The sequence below is a fragment of the Coffea arabica genome, chromosome 4c (assembly GCF_036785885.1).
Source record: "Coffea arabica cultivar ET-39 chromosome 4c, Coffea Arabica ET-39 HiFi, whole genome shotgun sequence".
NCBI classification, from domain to species: Eukaryota; Viridiplantae; Streptophyta; class Magnoliopsida; order Gentianales; family Rubiaceae; genus Coffea; species Coffea arabica.
In genome coordinates, this window is record NC_092316.1 from 37,763,935 (window position 1) to 37,784,476 (window position 20,542).

The window sequence follows — 20,542 nt, forward strand, 5'->3', positions numbered from 1 at the left end:
GCAATGAAAACTCCCCCTTTCAAAATAGACAAGAACTCCCCCTGCCTTAGTGAATCATAAAAATTTTGAAAACCTCCCCCTCACTAGACTGCCCAACCGAGTTTAGACAATTATCCAAAAACATGACAATTAAGCAACTCACAACCAACATATCACCAATTCAATCCATCAGCAAAATCCAAATTTAATTAAACCATCAATCAATTCAACATATCCAACATCATCAAATCCTCATCAAATCCAACATATCAATCAATTAGTATATCATTTCCATTCTCCCCCTTTTTGTCATCACAAAGGGCAACCAATTACATCAACACATCAACACATCCACAAATACATTCATCAATGAAAACCAAAAAAAAAATTCATTATATTCACACAATTAGAATAGACAAACAAACATCCATCAAGACAGTACTTAAACATCCATCAAAACAGAACTTAAACATTCATCAAAAACATACCAAAAGAAACTTAAAATATCCATTACATTACATATTCATTGTTGAATACCACAAACACATAAACGAGACAGACAACATGCAAATGTCCTAAATGATGAACTAAGTGGATCCAGGTGTCCTCCGAGAGAGCTGATATTGGTCAAGATCCTCCTCTTCAGTCTCTTCATCATCTTCAGCAGCCTCTTCAACTGGTGCCTTGCCTTTATCTAATGTAGAGGTGCCATGAGGAGTCACAGGGGTTGAAGAACCAGGATCCGGAATTGATGAACTTGGATCAGTGGGGTGTGACTCTTTGTCATGGGAAACTTCCTCAACCACAGGTGGAGGAAAAAGAAGATTCTTTTTGTCAAGAAAGGCAGTTTGTTGCTCAGAAGACATGGTGAGCATGAGACCATGTTCTAGAAGAAGAACATGCTGTTTGAGTTCTTGAAGAAGCTCAATTACTTCATTACTGGAAGAGGAAGATGCTTTAGTGGCAGACTTTCTAGGGTGAATGGGAGTGAGTGAAATGGGTGAAGGATCATGTACAGTCTTAGACCTCTGTTCACTAGATGATGCCCCCTTATATGCCCACAGATTATCTTTAAAAACAAGATTTTTTCTTTCAAAATATGCTTTGGTAAAGGCATAAGAAGATGCTTCTTTGGGACAAACACCTAGAATTGGAACTTTGTAAAACTCAAAAATCTTTTGAAGAAACTTTCCATAGGATAGTTTTCTTCGAGAGTCAGTAGCATAGCGAAGTAAAAACTTGCACATAACAAAACCAAAATCAATACGAATTTTTTCTCGAAAACAATAAAATAGATACAACTCCATTTTGTTTGCATCAGTTCTGTGCCCATCAGTGGGCACAAGCAGGTTTGAAATGATAGAAAAAGCAATTAAATTCACAGGGGCCAGATCATTCAACTTAGCATCAGCAGGTGAGGAAAAACTTCTTTTGAAATAGGTTAACATTTTTGTCCCATCAAAATGATTTGCAGCAGTAGGAAGCTCTTCATAGGAAAAGAAATTAGCAACCTTATCTTTGCATAAACGTTCAATGGTAGTATTTAAAATGGAATTCACAACATCAGAATCAAAGATTATGTCTACCCCATTTACCCTAGACATGATCTCAGTTTGGTCAGTTCCTTTCCTAAGATTGGCAAAAAATTGATGCAGCATATCAGGATAGTAGACATTGGGCATGGAAATCAGATGTGACCATTTCTGGAAATCAAATAGACTCAGAATGGACTCTAACCCTATGGAGCGAAATTCAGAGGGGTTTACAGTTCTTTGAGGGATGACACCCTTCTGGGATATCCAGGCGTATTTGTCTTTCGCAGCATCATCAAAGAATGGAGGGAGAGGGACTGATTTAGGAGGCGGTTGAGAAGAGGTCCCCTGTCCAGATTCTGGTTGAGAAGTGGGTTGTGGAGTAGGCCGTGACATTTGACCCTTGATAGCTCCCCTTTTGAAGCGTTTGGATGTCCGTTTGACAGTGGGAAGATCCTCATCCACATCCCTGAGTGGATGCTTGCGTCCGGCAGTAACTTTTCCTCCCCTTAGATTCACCATTGCGCGAAATGTGTGGAGTGAAGAATGCAAATAATGCACACAGCAGTAGGGAAGTGAATCGAACAAAAATTTTGGAACAAACGACCTTGTACAAGATTTGACAGAGCGGTTATGAGAAGGTAGGGTTTTGAGGAAAATTTGGGAATGTGCGAAGTGATAGATGATTTTGTGAAATGATCAGGAAAAATGACTTGCAATTGACCAGGAACTGTTTTGGTTGAGTCAATTTGGGAATGGGAGCTTCAAAATGGTACGAATTTGGGAGTGAGGGAAGGGAGAGTTTTCGTCCGATAGAAAATAGAATAGGAAGAGTCTGAGGCAATTGAGGAAGAAAGTTGTTTTTTTAAAAAATGAGCCGTTGCTCTGTCGGACGGCCGAACGAAGTTGTGCGTCCGACAGATGCGTCCGAACAAGCGCAATCTGGAAAATGGCTGAAGAACATCATCGGACGTCCGTTCATCTTCTTTCGGACGTCCGAAGACCCAAAGAAAATTAAGATGATTTTTCGATTATTCCTAATTTTGATCTTAGATGAATGAACTGTTCTAATGGCAAAGCTTTCGTAAAAATATCAGCAAATTGATCTTTAGAACAAACATAATTTACACATATTTCACCTTTTTGAACAAGATCACGAATAAAGTGATGCTTTATATCTATGTGCTTTGTCCTAGAATGATGAATAGGATTTTTGGTCAAATTGATAGCACTAGTATTATCACAGAATACAGGCATGCAGTCATACAACAATCCAAAATCATTCAAAGTGTGCTTCATCCATAGAAGTTGAGCACAACATGCACTAGCGGCAATATATTCCGCTTCGGTGGTAGACAAAGAGATTGCACATTGTTTCTTGCTAAACCAAGAGACTAAACAATTTCCAAGAAAATGACAAGTTCCACTCGTACTCTTTCTATCCACATGACAACCTCCAAAATCAGCATCCGAATAACCATATAGAGCAAACTCATTAGATCTAGCATACCAAAGACCATAGTCTAATGTACCTTTCAAATACCTAAAAATTCTTTTTACAGCATTCAAATGTGATTCTTTTGGACAAGATTGAAATCTAGCACACAAGCAAACAGCAAACATAATATCAGGTCTACTTGCGGTTAAATAAAGTAGGCTTCCGATCATACCTCTATAATGCTTTTCATCCACATGATTACCTTCTTCATCTTTGTCAAGCTTTGTAGAAGTGCACATTGGAGTTCCAACTTGTTTTGAGTCCTCCATGCCAAACCTTTTCAGCAATTCCTTGGTATATTTTGCTTGATTTATAAAAATTCCCTCAAGAGCTTGATGTATTTGAAGTCCAAGGAAGAAATTTAATTCTCCCATCATACTCATTTCAAATTCACTTTGCATAGTGGTGGAAAACTCCTTACATAGATACTCATTAGTAGCACCAAAAATAATATCATCAACATATATTTGCACAATAAGAAGGTCATTCAACACTTGCTTAGTAAAAAGTGTGGTGTCCACAACACCCCTTTTGAAACCATTTTCAATCAGAAAACCACTTAGTCTTTCATACCAAGCTCTAGGAGCCTGTTTTAGACCATATAAAGCTTTAGATAGTTTAAACACATGACTTGGAAATTTTGTATTTTCAAAACCGGGGGGTTGATCCACATATACTTCTTGATCAATAAAACCATTTAAAAAGGCACTTTTAACATCCATTTGAAACAATTTGAAGCCTTTGAAGCAAGCAAAAGCAAGTAGCATTCTAATAGATTCTAATCTAGCTACGGGAGCAAATGTTTCATCAAAATCGATTCCTTCTTCTTGTGCATATCCTTTAGCAACTAATCTGGCTTTATTTCTTACAACAACACCTTTATCATCCAACTTATTTCTAAATATCCACTTTGTGCCAATGATAGGTTGATTTTGAGGTCTATCAACAAGTGTCCAAACTTCATTTCTCTCAAATTGATTGAGTTCCTCTTGCATAGCCAAAATCCAGTTTTCATCCTTTAAGGCATCATTGATATTTTTGGGTTCAAAAAGAGAAACTAAAGCAAAATTGTCAATCAATTTTCTAGATGAGGAACGAGTGTTTACCTTCTCGGATGGATCACCAATTATCAGCTCTTTTGGATGATTTTGGCTGAATTTCCAAGCCTTGGGAAGATCTTTGAGTGGATCATCATTTTTGTCTTCATCTTCCTCTTCTTGATCATTATGAACTTCATTTTCCATTTCAGTTGCTGCTGGTTTAGAACTTCCTTCATTTCCAATTGATAACTTTTCCATTCCTTCTCGAACACCTACATCATCATCCTCACACGAACTTTTGGAATTATCATCATTGGTTTCATCAAAAGTTATATGTATAGCTTCTTCAATCACAAGAGTCCTTCTATTAAAAACTCTATATCCTCTTTTATTCTCACAATACCCCAAAAATATTCCTTCATCAGATTTTTTATCAAACTTACCAAGATGTTCCTTTAGATTCAAAATAAAGCATTTACAACCAAATACTTTGAAATAACCAACCGTAGGTTTCTTATCAAAAATCAGCTCATAAGGAGTTTTCTTTAAAATAGGTCTCAAGAGTATTCTATTCATCACATAACATGCAGTGTTTACCGCTTCAGCCCACAGATATTTAGGCAACCTACATTCATTCAACATAGTTCTAGCAGCCTCTTGGAGAGTCCTGTTTTTCCTTTCTACAACACCATTTTGCTGTGGAGTCCTTGCAATAGAAAACTCATGTGTTATACCATTATGATCACAAAATTCTGGAAAACCACAATACTTGAATTCCGTCCCATTATCACTTCTAATCCTAACAATTTTTAACCCAAGCAGATTTTGCACTTTAGCAAACATTGAAGTAAAATTTTTGAAGGCATCATCTTTATGAGCAAGAAATATCACCCAAGTGTATCTAGAATAATCATCAACAATTACAAAACAATATTTCTTACCTCCCAAGCTAGTGATTTGAGTGGGACCAAATAAATCAAGATGCAAGAGTTCCAGAGGTTTTGAAGTAGATACACACATTTTTGGTTTAAAAGAAATTTTTGTTTGCTTCCCAAATTGACATGCATCACATATTTTGTCCTTATCAAAACTGATTTTTGGCAAGCCTCTAACCAACTCCTTTTTCGAAATTTCCTTTAGTAAATCCATGTTAAAATGACAGAGTCTTCTATGCCATAACCAAGGATCTTCATTTGAAGCTTTAAGACATTTTAAGTTAGAAGAATCAACTTTATCAAGAATCACAATATATATGTCATTAAACCTCTTCCCTTTGAACACAATATTATATTTGGAATCAAGTACAATGCATTCATGCTTTTTAAACAACACATACAAGTCTTTATCACACAATTGACTAACACTAAGCAAGTTATAACCTAAGTTATCAACCAAGAGCACATTATGAACAAAAGTTTCACCATCCTTACCAACATCACCTATTCCAATTGTCTTAGCTTTCACATCATCACCAAATGTTACCTTTCCACTTGATTTTGATTTCAGCTTTATGAACAAGGAAGGATCACCGGTCATGTGCCTTGAGCAACCGCTATCAATGAACCATTTGGACTTGTTTGAGCATTTTTCCTGAAAAGAAAAGGTGTTTGGTACCCTTTTTAATTTTTGGGTCCATAATAGTTAGCATTGTATCTAACTAACCACATGCACTTCATCCCTTTGTTCAGATTTCTTTTCACATAGCAATTACCTTTCAAATGCCCTCTTTGACAACAAAAACCACACATAATGGAAGAGTCCTTAACATGTACTGGTTTGATATATCTCAATCCACCTCTTCTATATGTTGTGAACCCATGTGCAATTTTGTTGTGTGCAAATGTTCTTTGAAAAGTAGTAGGATGGGTAAATAACATGTTCCTTTTGCTAAACTCCTGCTTTCTTGCTTTCAGAGTCTCATCCAAGTTGTCCATTCTTTTTTTCAAATCACCCTGTCTTTCCTTCAGCATTTCACAAATATTTGTCTTTCTATCAAGCTCATCTTGAACATTACATCCGGCTCTTACTAGACTTTCATTGTCGGTCTTTAGTTGTTTATTTTGTTGAAAAAGACTTGCATTTTCTTGAATGAGAAAAGCCATTTTCTGTTTTAACTGCTTGTTTTTATCATAAGATTCCTTCAAGGCATTATGCAGTTTTTCAACAAAAGATTCAAGATCATCATCTTCATCATTATCACTTTCAGATTGAGAGTGTGGGGAAGTTACCTCATTATTTCCAATAGCCATGAAGGCCATTTGAGCTGATTCTTCCTCTTCTTCAACTTCCCCTTCGGAGTTGCATTCATTCCAAGTAATCTGAAAGTTGTTGAATCTTGGCTTCCGATCAGCTTTTCCATCTTTCATCTTCTTCATGGGGCATTCGTTTGCATAGTGTCCAGGCTGTCCACATTCGAAGCATTTGTCCAACTGTTTCTTGTTGAAATCTTGTTTTCCTTTGTACTTTGTGATAGATGGCTGATTCTGGAATTGATTGCTAGGTCCTCCCCTTCTAAACTTTCTTTTATTCAAGATTCTCTTGAAGCCTCTGGTGATGAGAGCAAGATCATTATCATCACCATCTGAGTCTTCATCATCCAAGTGAGCTGTATCATCTTCACCTTGAGTAGTCTTTAGAGCAATGTTTCTCTTTGTTCTAGCATCCTCTTCCTCCTGCACTTTAGATTTCAGTTTCAACTCATAAGAGGTTAGTGAGTTAATGATAGATTCAATAGGCACAGAACTTAAATCCTTAGCCTCCTCTATTGCAGTCACTTTATTTTCCCATTCTTTGCCCAAAGCATTGAGAATTTTCCTGTTCTTCTCTCCCAAGGTGTACTCTTTGCCCAACGCCTCGAGATCTTTGATCAAGTCAGTGAACCTGCAATACATTTTGTCAATATCCTCAAGAGGTTCAATTTTAAATGATTCATATTTCGTGACCAAGATGGCTTTTTTCTGTTCTTTCACATTGTCACCACCCTCATGGATTTCTCTTAGTTTATCCCACATTTCTTTAGCCGATTTGCAGCCTTTTACTCTGATTGATTCATTTGAATCTAGGGCACTATAAATAACATTCATGGCCTTGGCATTCAATGTGAGGTTAGTCCTATCTTGAGCATTCATTTCAGCTCTTGTTTTTGGCCGAAGCAACCCTGTATCTGCATCAAGAAAGTTAGCTTCATGCGGTCCTTCACTCACAGTAAACCATAGTTCAATATCAATAGATTGCAAAAAGATAATCATCCGTTCTTTCCAGCTAACATAGTTAGAGCCACTGAACATGGGAGGCCTAGTAACAGATTGCCCCTCAACAAACATAGCATGACTGGTTGTCATCTTTACTCCAAGCCGTTAGAGCTTAATCTCAAGGAGACCAAGCTCTGATACCAATTGTAAGTCCCACAAACAACCAAGAGGGGGGTGAATTGGGTTGATTAAAATCTTAACCAAGTTTATGCACTTTTTTTTTTAATGAAAATTTACCTTCATTTTTAGTAATGATCAACCAAGTAGATTAGAAGACAATAGCAATATTGATCAGAGAAGCAAGTATAGATAAGCAATGAAGATTTTATTAAACAGAAAAGTAAGATAGGGAATCAAACCAAGTGTCTACCAAGCTGTCCTCAAACTTGAAGACCAAACACTAGGAAGAGCAACTTCTCCTTGATGAAAGAAGATCAACTAGATGTACAATGGAGGGAGCACTTCCTCCTTGCCCTAAGCCGCACTTAGTCAAGTTAAGAAGTTTTACAATCACTCAGAAAACCCTCAACAAAGCTACACTAAAGATTCTTTCAACCACAAAAGAAATGCTCAACAGAAATTCACACCACTTTAAAACAAATCTGCTTTGGAGACTATTTTCTAGCTAAAATATCTCTTGAGAACTTGTAAACAAAGTGTGCAAAAGTCCCTACTTCGTTCAGACCAGTTTGATTTTAAAGGGAACCAGAAATGGGCTTCATCAATGCTTCCAACGGATAGAAGGCAGCTGAAGAGTGAACTAGCCGTTGGGGCTGTCGGACGTCCGACGATCGAATCATCGTCCGAACCAATCGTCCGATGATAGCCAAGTTGAGGTTCGGACGTCCGATGAGTTTTTTTGTCGTCCGACAGCACAGCGTCCGACCTTGGGCCGAGAGCTAGCAAGTTATCTTGGAATTTTTCGGACGTCCGATCTGGTTGATATGCGTCCGAGGTGTGCGTCCGATCCTTCCGGACGTCCGATGCTCCCATATGAGCGTCCGACAGAGCTTCCTTCCTGATGTTCTTCATCCTTTCGGACGTCCGACAGATTCCTTTCGGCCGTCCGACCTGATTGTCCTGTTTTTGCTTCACATTTTGGTTGTTTTGCTTTTGATGACATATTCGAACCTGATTCTTGGATAGACAAAAACACTTGTTTTCGAAGAAGGTTAGATAAACATTTCAAAGTGCCAAGAATGACACACAAGACACACTTAAAAGACAGTATCTTTGATCGGAACAAAACAATTACTAAATTCATTTATATTATTTCAATCTTGTTTGCCACATCCAAAGCATCGTAGACTGGAGTCAATCAGACATATGCTTTCCTTGTTCCATCAGGCCTGATCAAAGTGTTCACTTTCTTGGTCTGTATAAACGAACTTTTGTGATCATCAAAACCAAGAATAACAGAAAATTTAAAGGATTAGCATCTGAAAAGACAGAGTTTTTATGAGAGAATGGCTTACAGTGGCTTTCCTTTTGTTGAAGATCCGGACTGAAAATAGCAGCAAGCGGTGGTAGCAGCTTCTTGCTTCGGTCAACACTACCTGGCTTGGCCCTCTCGCTTTTCTTTCTACCGTTGTTTCGCTCTTCCTTCCCCCAGTGCTGCTCCTTTTCCTTTCTTCTGCCCGTAGTCTTTCCAGTCGTTCTTGTTTTCCCCTTGGTTGCTATCCTTCTCACTCCACCTCTCAATCTATCCTTGCTTTTCCTCTCAGCCGTCAGTGTTCTCCTTTCTTTTCCCTTTGTTGTTTTTCTATCTCCCCGATTCCCTCTCTTCTGTTTTAATCTTCCTCAAAGCTGCGTTCTTTTTCTAAAACCCAGTCGCTTCCCAGTCGCTTCCCCCCCTTGTTTCTTCTTCCCTCTCTTCACCTCGCTTCTTCCGCAGCTTTTTCACTCAGCCCGTCAAAACCAAAAACTCTCCTTTCTCTCTTGTTTTTTTTTCACAGCCGTCAACTGCCATCCTCAAAAAACCTCCCCGGCTGCTGCTTCTCGTTCCTTTTATATGAACTCCCCAATCTCCTAAACCTCACCTCAAAGGTGAGGATGAGGGGTTTGTCCTTGCCTTCACATCCAGCCCTCCAATGGGGCATGCGTGACTGTCCTTGCAAGCTGCAAAAAATATGCAGCTTGCATGCCGCGGCTCTATTTTTTTTTTTCTTCTTAATAACTTAACAAAAATATAGATAACTAATTAAGAAAAAATAACTAATGAAGAAATGCTAATTAAGATAAAAATGAAATGCTAATTTTCCTTCCTTTTTCTTTCTCTTTTTTTTTTCTTTTCTCTCTTTTTCCTTTTTTTTTAATAACTTAACAAAAATAAATAAAACAATTAAACCATATATTTTTTGAATGTTCTTCCTTCTTTTTTTTTTCTCTTTTTCTAGAAACTCTACGCTAAAACTTAAAAACTTAAAACTAAAAACAAAAAAGTGAATAAAACTAATATGACAAATAAAAACTAAAAATAAATAGCAAATGAAATAGACAACTAAAAGGGCAAAACGAATAAAACTAAAATAAAATAAAATAACAACTAAAAGGGCAAAACAAACAATAATGAACTAAAATGCAAACAACCTAAAACAAAAATCACGAAAAAAATCAATAGATAAGAACGCAACATACAAATTATTAAAAATTTGGTGTCTACAGTTTGCCCCTCTTTGTCTGAGTTTTGAAAAAATTTGAGACAAAGAAGTAGACACCAAATACTTACCTGTGTTATTCGGCTGCAAAATGATTCCAACGAACGGGAATTCTAAAACGGGACTGACCCGAACATGAATTTAAAACGGGACTGGCCCGAACAGGAATTTAAAATGGGACTGGCCCAAGCAGGAATTTAAAACGGGACTAACCCGAGCATGAATTTAAAACGGGACTGACCTGAACATGAATTTAAAACGGGACTGACCCGAACAAGAAATTTAAAACGGGACTGACCCGAATAGGAATTTAAAACGGGACTGACCCGAACAGGAATTTAAACGGGACTGACCCGAACAGGAATTTAAAACGGGACTGACCCGAACAGGAATTTAAAACGGGACTGACCCGAACAGGAATTTAAAACGGGATTTCACTGGGAAGGTTTAAACGATGAATTGAGTTTTTACTTGGGAGTAGTTCAAAGTTTGGTACCAAGAGGGAGATTCGATCTCTATAGCTGAAGTGATTGCTGATGTTGCTTCTTATGATCAAGCTTTGCCAATAACATCACCGCTTTGTCTTTGCTTACTGGGAAACTTTTTCTGGCATCGATTTGGGTGTGAAAAGGAGAGTGGTTGTTTCATTTGTAAATGCAACGTTCCTGCAATAAAAGGAGAAATAATGGAGTTGCCACCACCATTTGATCCGGTTTGCCTTGAGAATCGTGTAAACATGAGTCTTGTGATACTTTTGCCTCTGTTCTGCGGCGTCTGCCTTAGTCAAACTTGTGATTTTGAAGCCTTTCAATTTCTGAGACTGATAAAGTACGTATTTACCACGTCACCAAATCCATGTAGCGGCCTTGTTTCATTTTACCCACTTTAATAGATGATCGAATCCCCTATCCTTGCACAAACCTTAGGGTTTATCATCCATTCGAATCCAATGATGAAAGAATGATGCATGAAAAATTTGTCATATAAAAATCAATGATATATGCAAGATGATTTCCTATGTCAGGCAAAGATGAGCATGCAAATGAATGCAGATAATCACAAGCAATCGAACGCAAATAATCGAGAGAAAACAAGAGGTTTATAAAGACATTTTGCAAAAGAATATTTGTAAAGGAAAAATACAAATTTGGCCAACGAATATCATGTTCGAGCCTTTGGATATATTTGCTTCGGAATTCGATTCTGGCAGAAGTATCACAATCATGAGGAAAAGTCTAAATGAACACGGTCACCAGCTGTTCCTTCTCGTTTCGTCTGTTGAGAAAACCTGCCTTGGCGCCCTTTCGGGTTTTCACCAAGGTTGCCCCCACCCTTTTTTTGTTTTTGTTTTGTCTTTTTCTTTCTCTTTTTTTCTTTCCTTTTTCTTTCTTTATTCTTTTCTTTTCCTTTTTCCATTTCGTTTTTTTTTTCGAGGTGCCCTTTCGGGTTTTCACCTATAGAGTAGCAGAACTACCTCATTCCCGATCAACTGAGAAATGTGGTTAAAAGATTGTTGGCATCAGTAAAATGCACTTCCCTTATGAGATTAGGCGAAGACATTATGGACATCACCTGACAGTTGATTAGCAAATTTTCTAATAGAAATGCAGCAAGTGACGAAAACCAGGACTTTGGGCTTTTGTAATGAAGTCAGGTGGGGTGTTTTTCAAGAAAGGTTAAGGCTTGAAAGTAGATTTGATACGAGGGGTGAAATAACTTGAGATTACACGCTTTTGAAAACAACTCCGAAACTGAGGAAAATTTGCCCCAGTTTGATCGGATTTTCTCTCTTTGCATTTTTTCCATTGCATTTTCCTCACTTTTGCATTTTTCTTTGAAAATTGAATTTGCCCCAGTGTAGGGTTTTTTTTTTTTTTTAATCATCTCTCTTTCAAAATAAATTTGCCCCAGTGTGGGGTTTGCAATTCTCAGAGGCTGTCAAACAAAAATTTGTCAATTCTGATGGCTCAAAGAGGACAAGTAGAGATAAAAATGTTTTGAGTGTAAAAGAAGATGGCCTGACTTGCATTTCGCCGTTTGCATGAATTTCTTAAAGAAAATTTGCATTATCAAATGAAAAACTTTTTGCACATATCTGAGTTGATGGGTTGAGGAAAAGTTCGTCCATCCATTTCTGCCAAAATAAGAGCTCCGCCAGGTAATACCTTTTGGACAATGAACGGCCCTTGCCAATTGGGAGCAAATTTGCCTTTAGCTTAATCTTGCATTGGCAAAATTCGCTTTAGTACTTTGTCACCTTCCTCGAATGCACGCCGATGGACTTTTTTATTGTAAGCCCGGGCCACACGTTTCTGATAGCACTGACCATGACAGATAGCATTGTATCGCTTTTCATCGATCAAAGTCAATTGCTCATGGCGCTGCTTGATCCAATCAGTCTCTTCCAATTCAGCTTCCATAAGAATTCGTAGCGAAGGAATTTCAACTTCAACTGGCAATACAGCTTCCATTCCATACATGAGTGAATATGGCGTTGCCCCAGTCGATGTCCGTGTAACATCCCGAATATTAGGAGGTTGGTTATGAAGAAAATATTATAGTGTATTTCTTTGGGGTTTGATTTAAAACCTTATTTTATTTTAAAAGACTAGAAACCCTAATTTTAATTACTGGAATTGGAAAATTCCTCACGTTTTCTTAAAAATTTCCTTTTATTTGGAAATTATTATTTATTAAAGCTCTACTATCCAATTATTCCATAATAAGTGCAAATGAATCTAGAAAGTAGGGTTTTATTCTTCGTTTTCAAGATTTGAGCAAATTAGGGTTTTCGCGATTTTTCGCCGGATGAATTTTCGGTACAGAGTAAGGATTAATTTTGGGGATTAAAAGTGACTTTTAAGTGAGAAATAATATGTGATTAGTAGCAATGATATAAGGTTAGTGAATGGGAAGTAAAAACCCTAATACGTGTGTTTTTAAGAAAAACGGCGCGAACCGGCGGGTCCCGCGCACTACCGATTGAACGCACCACTTGACCACCACTTTCTTGCCATACAAGTTTATCATTAATGGAGCAAAATATCTTCCCCCTCTTAGCTCTCCTATTGGCCGAAATTTAGTGGTTAAAATGCAAGGAAAGAAAGAGAAAATTTTGTGGTTGTAATTCAACCAAGTGTTAGACAAACTTGTGGCTAGAATTACTTCTTATCTTTCCAACCTTCTTATAAGACAAACTTAGCTTAATCTCCTTCATTATTTCTGCACCTTGACTGAGTAAGGAGAGAGAGAAAAGAAGAGCAAGAGCAACAAATTTCCTTCTTGATTTGCTTCAACCCAAGTAACAAATCCAATTCTAAACCGATTAAAGTACTAAGTGTGAGTTGGGAAGCTTGAGGAACCAAGAAATACCAAAGGGGGTGAAGGATCACTCTACCAAGCCTTGCTTTTGAGGTACCAACATCTGAACATGATCTTGGTTGCTTTGAATTTTGTTTTAAGATGTGTTTTTAGCTTAAGTTTTGGTTTGATTTCATGATTATGCAAGTGGGTGTGGTGAATTTGGAAGTTTTCCCCTTTTATATGATGAACTAGGGCTTGAGGAATTTCTGCCCAATTTGTTGTATGATGCTTGTATGTTGCAATTAAGGTTGTATAAGGTGTTTTGGTAGTGATTAGAACAAGAAAATTGAGAAAGTTCCATTGATTACAAAAAAATTCCAGAATCTGGAAATTTTTCCCAACATTCTGTCCGAATTTGTAACTGTATGTTGGAGGCCGAATTGGCCTTGGGGCAAAGAAGGAAAGTTGTAGAGAATGGTGTTTTATAGGTGCCTATAAAATTTCAACTCAATCGGAGCAATGTAGGTCATGAAAAGTCCAAAATACCCTTACTATTTTAAATATTTCCCCAGCAGTCCGTTTCATCAGTTAAGTCCAGTTTATCACATTTTTTTACTAGGATCCATACTGATTTAGCTTTTTGCCAAAACATGAAAGTTGTATTATTCTGACTTAGCTTTCAAATGCCTCTAAGAACACCTGAATCGGACTTTTGTACTCTGAGATATGATCATTACAGTGTAATGCGGTTAAATAGCCGACAAATTGGATTTTGGTTCTGTAATTTGAGGATTTGACTAAGTTACATTAGGAACTGGACTAAGTGATCTTCATGAACATTGTAGCCCTGAGTCTTAGCTTCGAAACGGCATAGGTTGCGCCTCAATCCGATAAGCGTAGCCTCGGATATGCTATTTCCGCATTCATACATCAAATCTGTCTTGTGCTAGATTGTATTTCTGCACATGCTATTACTGTAATTCTTGTTCTTATGATATTGTAAGCCTATGGAACGGCTTTTGACTTGAATTGCTGATATGTATGATGTTGGATTTTGGCTGAGGAAAAATATTGAAGCCTAAATGGCTGGAAAATTAGGTAAACACAAAGGGCATGCTGCCGAATTTACGCTCGAGGACTAGAAAACTATACTTGCAACTTGAGTAGGAGTTAAGAGTGATTATTACTTGAACCGTCTAGGGTACTTAAGTCTTCTTGTCCCAAGATATATAAATAAGGATTTGGCCGAACTTGTACCCTTGAGAAATGAAATAATGATTGTTCAAAGTACGTTTTCCTTGTACTTTCGACTCGCATGACCATTTCAAGTATAAATATTACAAAGTTTTATCATTTAAAAAGTGAGCGAGTATTTCACGAGTATTCTCCAAGTGAATTTCCATTTCTTGATTCTTATTGAACGAAACGTATAAGTTTCGAATTCTAGTCATGTTTCAAAGTTCTCAAACTGAGTTTTATCGCAGATTTGGACTCCGAACCCGGAGTATAACCTGAAAGTGACCAGTAAAGGCACTATATCTTTTGGTGAGTGCTTTCAAATACTGAATTGAACTTGATACTTGTACTTGATACGTGACCAATATGATTACATGCCACATGCGTGAATTGTTAGGGCAAGAGTGTACTTTATCGCACTTGCCCTTACATGATATATACTTGTTTATTGTTGCAATTGACTTGACATACTTGTTATGATGCGCGCACTTCCTGGAATTCCGGAAACCCCGTGGCAAGTTACTTAAGTCGAGCCAGCAAGGGCTTGGTTGTAACAGCCCCACTTTCCCCTAAGGCGAACCAAAGGGGTTAGCGGACTGCCTGCCCAGCTCTCGCCAGGACTATGGATCAGTTAACGTCGATCTAATGCGCTCCGGAGCTTACCAACGCGCGCAAATAGGTCAAAATCACAAAATAAAAAAAAACGAAAATCGAAGCCGCGATGAACAGTAGAGGACACGTCAGAATCCGGCCGGATTTGGCCCTTTCCTTTTTCAAAATTTTTTTTTTCTTTTTTTCCGTTTGAAACGCGTATCAGTTCGAAATCCAACCAAGCATCGACCAAACATATATATACATTGGAAACCAACATTTGCAAGCCAAGACGGCATATCAAATATTCAACTAGTTCATACATGTACAAATAACCATTTACAAGCCAACCATTGGTTGCAACAAAACACTTAGGGTTTTCACCCTCAAGGAGCTATTCAAAATATACATTCACATGAGCTCAACTTGAACCAACTAGCACATTCTTTCCAAAAGTGGTCATTTTCCTGTAAGGAAAACAAATGGCACGGTATGAGCTAAAGCCCAGTGAGCAACTATCACACAAAAGCAGTCAAGATCACATAATCATAACCGTTCAGTTCAAATATGCAATTAAGAGATAAATCAAACCAGTGAAAGGATACGGTTGGCTCTCAAGAACCCATTTCCACACTTGCAATCTTGATCCAACCTCATTGACCCTCCGTCAATGTTAAAAGTACCAAAACCGTAGACCTCACTTTACTTCCTTTCCTTCCACCAATCATACCCCAACCGGGCCCGCACTCCATTCAGTCACTTTTGGTAATACTCGAGTATACCGGAACCAAGAGTCTCATTACTACAAGGTTCCTCAGTACAGTCCCCGTGGCAAGACAATTTTCACGACCAAGCCCTCGCCGGCTCGATCCAATTGACTACCAAACGGGGTTGAGCTCAGTGATACAGTAAAGCCGTTGGACATTCATCCAAACGACACCAAATCAGTTTCCATGAGTGGAATTCAGTATTTCATATAACCAGTACAGTATTTCAGTAAAACAGTCAATAGCCATGAATAAAATCACAAGGGGTGAGGGCGGTCAAGTACACCCTCACCTTAATCACTTCCAATAAGCAAATAAGCCTTCAAGGCATCAATTACACATATAACAAAGCCACATTGTAACATTTAAGTGAGTAGTATACTCACAAATCAAATAAGTGCTATTTCATGCACTTCCGTCAGGGGAATGTCGTGAACCACCGTCACGCCCTAGAACAAGTAAACAAATGCAATGAGACTCGATAACGAGTCATATAGCAATGCCAATCACAACCCCAATAGGGTTTTATAAACATATACAAGCATGATAGCAAACCAGGAATTAAGAAAGGCCTTAAACTTAGGCCTTGGAAAGAAAACCGGATTCGACCTCATAATGCGGTAATGGCACAACTCTCACTACGATTATTGGATGGGGGTGTAAGACCCACCGCTTCGAAGCTATGGAACAGGGCTACAACAATGAAGAAGGTCACTCAATCCAGTTCCTAGCTTAAATAGGTCGAAAATGCCAAATACTATACCAGAATTACCAAAACAGGTTTGCAAATCACACAAAACTGTAATTACTATAACTTAGTCTATACAAGTCCAAATGCCGAAATTCCAAAGGCATATGTTAGCTAAGACATCCAGCTACATTTCATCAGAAGACACCAACAACTAAATCCAAACCAATTCCAGTCAAAATGGCCAATAACCAGTACAGTTTTCGCATTCTGTCCAAAGCAGAACAGCTACAGTAATTTCGTCATAACTCATTCCACATTAATCCAAATGACCTGAAATTTTACAGGCACCTCAAACACATCAATACCTACAACTTTCATGTTTTGAGCAAAGTCAAATTAGGCCTCTAACCCTATGATCCAAAACCGGACAGAATTGGGGATTTAAGAACCCTAACTTTTCAGTTTTCATTCCAAATCCAAAATTGGTTGCATTTATCCACATTTCACACCCACTAGAGTTATTATAGGCCATTGCCAATCATCACAAACAACCACACCATCATAATCCAATTAAACCAGAAAAATCATCAATAAATGGAAAACTTCACCAAATCACTTCAAGTCAAGATAAAAACCAGAAATTTCAGCACTTTAATCACTAATAAGCATAACTTAAGCATCATTAGATGTAGGAGGAAGATACACACACCACTCACCTAGTAACAAGAGAGGTAGAGGTGTTGGACACCTTAGCTCTTCCAAAAACTTCACCAAATCAACCACTAACACCAACTAGAAAAATTTTATGGAGTAGAAATTAGTTTAGTTGGTTGAGTTATGGATTGAAGCAAGAAGAAATCAAGACTTGAAGAGGTTTTCTTCCTTCCTTGAACTTGAGAGAGAGGGCCGGCCAACAAGAGAAGAAAAATTGTGAATTTTATGCAATTTTTGGATATTTAATCCTTTGGTCAAAAAGTCAAAATTGTGAATAGTAAATCTTAAAGGAAAACCAATAACATGGTGACACTTGTCACTCTATTTAATGCATTCTTATCACTTCTTTTCTCTCTCACATCAATCACTTCACACACTCTACTTATCTCTTAACACCCGATAAAATTTACACAGTATCCGGAATTTAACCTAATTGGCCGAATTTTTTCGAACTTTTCGCACTAGTGGGTCCCACGTCCAGTATATATTCTTAATTTTCTAAAAACTCACCAATACTAGAAAAATCATCTAAAAACTATAATTGCTCATAAAATCAAACCAGAAAAAGTTTCTAAGCCAGAAAATGCAAAATTATGCAATTAAGGGAACTAAAACCCTAGGAAAATTTTTAGGGTATTTACGGGTTCTCACATTGGTCGATTGGGTAACGAACCCTGGGTCTCTTGTTTTGTCGAGTGGAGTGATATCTCCTCGACTAATCGGTATACTCGAGTATTACCACCCATGTTTATTGAGGATTTTGGGCCCAGTAGGGGGTGTGAATGGTGGACGGAGAGTCGTGTAAGTGGTGTTCTACTGGATTGGTTACTTACTTGAAAGTTGACGGAGTGTCAACTACTACGTGATCAAGCTTCTGGTAATGCAATGGGAATTTGGCTCCTGAGAGTCATCCGTATCCTTATACTTTGGAGTGATTATTGTTTATTGGATTATTGTTTCTTTTGAAAAACTTCTACACTCGCTCATTTTAAGATTGTTACTTGACGTGTTATTGCTCACATTTATGAACTCTTCATGCTCGTTACTTTGCTATATCGAAAACTTGTACTTATAAATAATGGTCAATTTGCTATTTGGAACCTCACTGGGCTTTTAGCTCATTCCACTCCATTTGTTTTCCTTTCAGGGGTACGAGCGAGGTGTGAGATATGTAAAGTATAGCATAGACTAGTTGTTTGATTTTTGACTTGTACTCGCGCTATTCTTCGGATGGAACATGTTGTACTTGGATTGTATACGTTTTGAACTAGTTTGGTGTATTGAGACTTTGTACCTCGATTTCTATCAATGTAAATTATAAGCTTGAATTGCGGATATTATTTATGGTTCATGGATGTGTGTACATGACTCGATCGAGACAGTGAGTGAGTCCTGGCGAGAGCTGGGCAGGCGGTCCGCCGAACCCTTTGGTACGCCTTAGGGGGAGGTGGGGTCGTCACAGTCCGGATAGAAGTCCGATACGCCATTAATGCATAAGGCAACTTTTCATGCCAATCACGATGCTTTTCAGTCATTTTGCGGATAATCTTCTTCAAATTCTTATTTGCGGCTTCTACAGCTCCATTCATCTGAGGCCTATAAATGGCAGAGTGCGGTGTCTGATCTTGAACTGCTCGCATAGTCCATCTACCATGTCATTGTTCAGATTCTTGGCGTTGTCTGTGATAAGCGTTTCGGGTACTCCAAAGCGACAGATGATGTGATCTCTCAAGAAATTGGCAACTACCTTCTTCGTTACATGCTTGAATGACTCCGCTTCAACCCATTTAGTAAAGTACTCAATCGCCACCAATATAAATCGATGTCCATTTGAAGCGGGAGGATCGATTGTACCAATCATGTCCATACCCCATATTGAACAGGGCCATGGGGCGGTCATGCTATGCAATTCAGTGGGTGGAGCGCGTATAATGTCACCGTGCATTTGACATTTTATACATCTCCGGACAAAATCTATACAATCATGCTCCATAGTAAGCCAGAAGTATCCGGTTCTCATGATTTTCTTCGCCAGCAAATGACCATTCATGTGAGATCCACAAACGCCACTATGCACTTCTTTCATCATATATTGAGCTTCATCTTCATCGACGCACCTTAAAAGGTTCAAATCTGAGGTTCTTTTGTACAAAACTTCTCCATTTAAGAAAAATTTTGAAACCATTCTACGCAGAAAACTCTTGTCCTTTGTACTAGCATGCAGAGGGTAAGACCCCGTTTTGAGAAACTCCTTAAGATCATTATACCAAGGAATATTGTCAGAGGACTTGTCTACAACACAACAGTGGGCAGGTTTGTCTTGAAGTTGAATTTGGATTGGTTCAATCTTCAATTCATCTGGATACTGGACCATAGAAGCTAAAGTGGCCAAAGCATCAGCAAATGCGTTCCGGGCTCGCGGGAGATGTCTGAACTCCAAATTTTGAAATTGCTTGGCCAGAGTGAGCAAACTACAATGGTAGGGCAGAATTTTTGAATCTTTGGTTATCCACGGCTTCAAGGTTTGGTGCACAAGCAAATCTGAATCACTGAAAGCTATCAACTCTTTGATTTCCATTTCTAAAGCCATTTTGAGACCAAAAATGCAGGCTTCATATTCAGCCATGTTGTTTGTGCAAGCAAATTACAATTTGGCAGCGGCAGGGTAATGCTTCCCTTCGGGTGAAACCAAAACAGCTCCAATTCCAGCTCCGAAAGAATTTGAAGCTCCATCGAAGAAAAGCCTCCATTCAGGGCTTTGGTCACTTATATCATCTGTGGCACCCACAAATAAGGCTCTCTCATCAGGGAAATAAGTATGAAGTGGTTGGTAATCATCATCCTTTGGGTTCTCTGCCAAATGATCAGCTATAGCTTGCCCCTTGACCGCCTTTTGTGAAGTGAAAACAATATCGAACTCTGAGAGAATTATCTGCCATTTAACCAGACGTCCAGTTAGCATCGGCTTCTCCAAGAGATACTTCAAAGGATCAGATCGGGAAATAAGATAAGTAGTATGGCTCAACAGGTAGTGTCTCAGCTTTTGAGCGGCCCAGGCTAATGCACAGCAGCTTTTCTCAATGAATGAATAATTAGCTTCATACTGTGTGAACTTTTTGCTTAGATAGTAGATGGCTTGCTCCTTCCTTCCAGAGTCATCGTGCTGCCCGAGGACACAACCAACTGCTCCTTCAAGCACAGATAAGTACATGATTAATGGTCGACCCGGCTTTGGTGGCACTAAGACTGGCGGATGTAACAAATAATCTTTAATCTTGTCGAA